Genomic DNA, 6,000 nt, shown 5'->3' on the forward strand with positions numbered 1-6,000 from the left:
CATTTTGACATTTAAGGCCCATGTGACATTGACCTTTGACCTAATGACCCCTAAATCAATAGAGATCATCTACTTCTTATGACCAATAACTAGGTGAAATATGAAGACTTTGTGATGAATACTTTTCAAGATAATCAGCAGAAACCCTTTTGACATTTAAGGCCCCTGTGACCTTGACCTTTGACCTAGTGACCCCAAAATAACTAGGGGTCATCTACTAGTTATGACCAATCATTATGTGAAATATGAAGACTTTGTGATGAATACTTTTCAAGATAATCAGCGGATACCATTTTGACATTTTAAGGTCCCTGTGACCTTGACCTTTGACCTAGTGACCCAAATCAATAGGGGTCATCTCTAGTGATGGCCAATCACTATGTGGAATATGAAAACTTTGTGATACATACTTTTCAAGATAATCAGCGGAAACCATTTTGACATTTAAGGCCCTTGTGACCTTGACCTTTGACCTAGTGACCCCAAAATCAATAGGGGTCATCTACTAGTGATGACCAATCACTATGTGAAATATGAAGATTTTGTGATACATACTTTTCAAGATAATCAGCAGAAACCATTTTGACATTTAAGGTCCCTGTGACCTTGACCTTTAACCTAGTGACCCCTAAATCAATAGGGGTCATCTACTAGTGATGACCAATCACTATGTGAAATATGAAGACTTTGTGATACATACTTTTCAAGATAATCAGCGGAAACCATGTGGTCTACCGACGGACAGACCGACAGACCGACGGACGGACCGACAGACAGACAGACAGACATTAGCAAAACAATATACCCCCTCTTCTTTGAAGGGGGGCATAAAAATAGAAAAAATGACGCAATTTCTAAAAATAGAAAAACATGACGCAATTTCTAATAATAGAAAAAAAATGAAGCAATTTCTAAAAATAGAAAAAATGACGCAATTTCTAAAAATAGAAAAAAAATGACGCAATTTCTAAAAATAGAAAAACATGACGCAATTTCTAAAAATAGAAAAAATGACGCAATTTCTAAAAATAGAAACAATGACGCAATTTCTAAAAATAGAACAAAAATGACGCATTTTCTTAAAATAGCAACAATGACACAATTTCTAAAAATAGAAAAAAATGACACAAATTCTAAAAATAGAAAAACATGACGCAATTATATACATGTATATATATGTATATATATATATATATATTTGATTTATATATATATATATATAATACATATACTATACATACACACACACTAATAAATGCACAATCTGAGAAAATTCAGTAATATAAACCTTCAAGGTCAAGGTCATTAAAGAGCCCAAGCAAATTTTGGGTTTGATAAACAACAAGGTCTGGTCCTTAAGAGATGTTCTGTTATAATATGAAGTTTATCCCTTCAAAAATAGCAAAGTTACAGTCAGTTACTGCCAAAACAATGAAAATTTCAATAATTTGACCTTCAAAGGCAATGTCATTAATGAGTGAAGGTCAAGGTCTTTCGGTATATTTTTAACAGTTATCTTTGAAGATTATTATGTTCAAGTTTGAAGACAATCTATTCAAAAATAACAAAGTTACAGCCAATAATAGCCAAAAAAATGAAAATTTCAATAATCTGACCTTCAAAGTCAAGGTCATTGATGAGTGAATGTCAAGGTCTGACTGGTTATTTTTAAGGGATATCCTTGAAGATTATTATGTTCAAGTTTGAAGACAATCCATTCAAAAAATAACAAAGTAACAGCCAATAACAGGCAGAACAAGCAAAAATTGGACTTTTAACCTTGAAGGTCAAGGTCATTTATGGATGAAGGTCAAGGTTAGTGTGGTCTACTGAAAGGTCTTATCCCAAGGGTTGTTGTGGCCAAGTATGAAGACAATACACCAAGAAATAAAAAAGTTATGATCCAGGTACAAGTTTTCGGACGGCAACGGCAACGGAGACGGCAACGGCAACGCCGACCTGACTATAACAATACCTCTACTTTTTTTTTCAAAAAAAAAAAAGTCGAGCTAAAAACGGTTATTCCCTTTATTCTATTATTTCTTTTCTTAAATAGTTTTGCTCAAGTAAAATAATTATGATCATTTATAATCGGTTTTCAAAATAATCACACAAAGTACGATTGATTGAAATGAAAAGAAATCTATATCTCTTATAAGTAAAAGTCACGCTCAAAATATAATAGAAGATATTCAAAATCGAAAATCTTGTTTATTCTTAATCATGGTAAGAAAACGAAAAGAAACAAAATAATGTATTTTATGAGAAAATGTGAAAGGGAGTAAAACTAAAACTGAAATAACAAAGGATTTTTAAATTCCAAAAAAGGACGCTCTCGGGTATTGTGTCTAAAAAGATATAAGTGACTAATTTTTCTAAAACAAATGCTTTTCAAAATGGAGGACGATGGTAAACAATCAGTTCGTAACATATATGTAAATCTGTTCGCTATAAAAACTCCTAATACAAGGAACAAAATTCGCTATATGCTTACAAGGAACTCCAGATATAAGGAACAGATTTCAAATGTCCAAATGAGTTCGTTATAAGCAGAGTTTACTGTATTCCAACATACAATAACAGCAGTGATCATGCACATTTATGAGAGAAAAAGCAATGCCTAAATTGCATTTTTTACCTGTAAAACTAAAAGATTGTGTCATGCATTCTAAAGCTTTATCAAATCAATTGAATAAATAAATGCCTAAATAAAAACATCAGTCACCTTGGTAAGTGTTCATGTATGCCTCTTTAACTCGGCTAATAAACATTAGTATTGCCATAGTAAAAATGAAAAAGAACCACAAATATATTAATGAATGAATCTGAGCCGGGATAATCATAACCACATTCTAATTCAATCAAATAAATGTCAATGCATGATAACTACAAATGTATGTGACATCATTCATAATAAAACACCATTATGAGAGCCCTACATCACCACTCTCTTACTAACCATAGATGTATAAAGTGTAACATATGTTTTTCAAATCAAACAAAAATTATCTATATAAATTATTATTATACCTCAAAAATATAATGTACCATTGAATCACTATGGCAAACTTAACCTTAAACAGACTTGTCTTTCTTTCAATCTGGGAAAAATCTTTCAATCTGGGCAAAATCATTCAGTTTTTGTTTTAAGGGAGATTATATAATATAATGTATATTTCGTCTAAATAGCAGTAACAGTGGAGACCATGCATGATCAGATGGTAGATCTTGGTCTGCACTGGTTGCATGGGTAGAATCTGTTACCACCAGAAGGCTTAGAGTTTATTATTTGTTTATATAAAATCATTCATGAATCTTTGTAATATTTATCAAATAATGAAAGAGAATTGATCCTCCTGATATTTCACTAAGCATGCTGTACATTAAATATTAAAATTGCATGTCAAAATATATAAAGCAAAATGTGTAAAAGCATAATAAAAAGGTGCAATATTTGTATTGTGCCATTTAAACCAAGCTGAATAAGTATAAAAGAGCTAAGAGTGTAATCTAAACAAAACCTGTTCCCAGACAGCTATTTCATTTCGCTTATTCTCAGTGCTAAATATATGTATTATAATAAAAGCAAAATTTAATCTAAACATTTTGATTGAATGAATAATTTTGAGTTGTGCTGTTTGCTAGGGGTCACACTGACTGTCATAACCTTAAAACTTTAAATAGTATTGTACACTTTAATACAACAAGAGCGATCAGTAATCACATGTGTCGCCTCATAATGGCCAATTTCATGTTGGGACAAATTTTGTGACAGACGGACAGTGCACAACTAGACTTGGTACTGATCATTCATGTAAAGTTTGGATAAAATTGCACCAGTAGCTTATGAGGAGTAGTCCGGACAAGCTTTTGCGTATCTGGCAACACACAGGAAAAAACACCTTTTTACAAAGGGCCATAACTCGGCCAAAAATCATTCAACCGAATAAAACCCGTGCAATATGCCCAAGGACTTGAGCTACAGATCAATCCTGTAAAGTTTCATTGAAATTGCATAAGTGGCATAAGAGAAGTAGTCCGGACAAACTTTAAAAATAAAAATTATTAAAGGGGCAACATTCGCTGCCGCGGCAGCGAGTATTTGTGGGTGTGACTAATCAGTGATGTAAAACTGTCTGTTATAAACCCTGAACTATAAATAGCATGCAGTGTTAACCTGCAGAGAGAATGTAAACAAAAACAGCTGATTTTACACAGGAGAGGTTTAAAGGATGTTTTATATAACTCACAGATTAATTAAAGACATTATCAAGTCATCTTGTCCAGATATTATTTTTGAAGTCAGTTGTTTTTCTTTTTTTTTCCCTTGAATGCTGTATATGTCCTTCATCAAGTCATACAATTATATCCAAATTCAAAAGATGTGCCTTACATGGGGCATTTCTTTTATGAACAACCTGCTAAAAATGTTCTTGACAAGAATTTAAATTATTTTTAAACTGTTTATGTATAAAAAATTTATGCATATATGCAACATTAAGTTTGATTAACATTTATGAAATGTAATTTTTGACTACAAGATCACACCGTATTACCGGCGGCAGTGATGGCAGATCACTGCAGTGATGGCAGATATCTGAAAATTACCGATCGATACAGGTAGGTTATAAATTTGGTTGGTTTAATTATATTACACAAATACGGCCCATTTCATTGCTATAAAACTATTGTCCATTGAATGGCGATGCTGTAAGGTAATTTTGGACTCGTTTTTTTCCTGTTTTCAGACTATTTTGAGTAGGTTAAAAGTGAAAGCCTTAGAAAAATTCGTGAAAATGTCTGTTTTCTGTTCTTTCTGTTCAAAATATCTCAAGTTTTAAGTAAATGGCAGAATTTCCTGTTATCAATATAGACGTTCATCCATTGGGGTCACGCAAGCCAAATATCTACCCCGTGAGTCTTTTCTTGAAAGTTTTACAGACGCTCAATCTTGTCCGGTCGAAGAAAAAAATGCTGCCGTTGTAGAGAGATACATATTATAAATGCTGCCGTCGATGGCAGAAATACCACGAAAGTGGCTAACATTCTGACAGAAAATCAAGTTCAATCTTTTATTCAATTTCTCTTTTCTTTGCGTCCTTTTAGTCAGAATTTGTGACGTTAAACTATTCATTTCTAATATTTTCTCAAGATAGAAAAGTTATTAACCCATTACCCCCATGAGCATCTTTGTGAAAAAATGGCTGTTTTCATTGAAAGTCTCCCGTTACAAGTTCAAGGTGCTATAAAAACTGCGTTCAATACTAACCAAACTTGGCACAAATGTTGACTGACCATTGCCTTTGTTAACAACATGTTCAGTCTGAAATTTCCTGTTACCATAGCAACTAGGGACATCTCAAAATTGCCAAAAAATCACTATTTTGCGTTGATTTTTTCCATCAAAATTGATTTCAAAGTGCTGCCACTTCTCAATGGATTGAGATAGAGTCAAAGGCTTTTCAGCATTGGTTACACTTACCTTATGATCGACCTGGGACCATTTTTTAGCCTCCCACAAGTCCAAAGTTTCTTGGCGATGGGGGACTCAACCCCCCTTCCAAACCCCCCAAAAACAGAAGGGGCACATCCCCCTTCTGGCAACCCCCGGATGTATCTTTTGGATGGGGGGGGGCCGCGCCCGAAAAAGTGGTCATTTTTTTTTTAAAAACAACATTTATTCAAACAAAAAACAAGTGTTTGGGGGCCTAAATATAAGCATTTTTTTCACCATTTGAGGAAAGCAAAAAAGGAGGGGGTGAAAAGGCGTAGAAAGGCGTATAATATCTGGTAATGGGTTAACAGGGGAAAATGATGAAAAAAAAAAAACGAAATTACCAAAAAACGCGTTTTTTTCCAAGTTAAAACATGGCCTCAATATCATTTTTGAAGAAAAATTGCTGTTTTGTGATTTTTTGATTTTTTTCATTTTTAAATGCGGTATTGTGCATCGAAAAAAAGCTTATTAGCAAACATGCAGTTATTACAATACAAAAGTTT

This window comes from Ruditapes philippinarum, unplaced genomic scaffold (genome assembly GCF_026571515.1).
Source record: "Ruditapes philippinarum isolate M1 unplaced genomic scaffold, ASM2657151v2 ctg517_1_1_1_1, whole genome shotgun sequence".
NCBI classification, from domain to species: domain Eukaryota; kingdom Metazoa; phylum Mollusca; class Bivalvia; order Venerida; family Veneridae; genus Ruditapes; species Ruditapes philippinarum.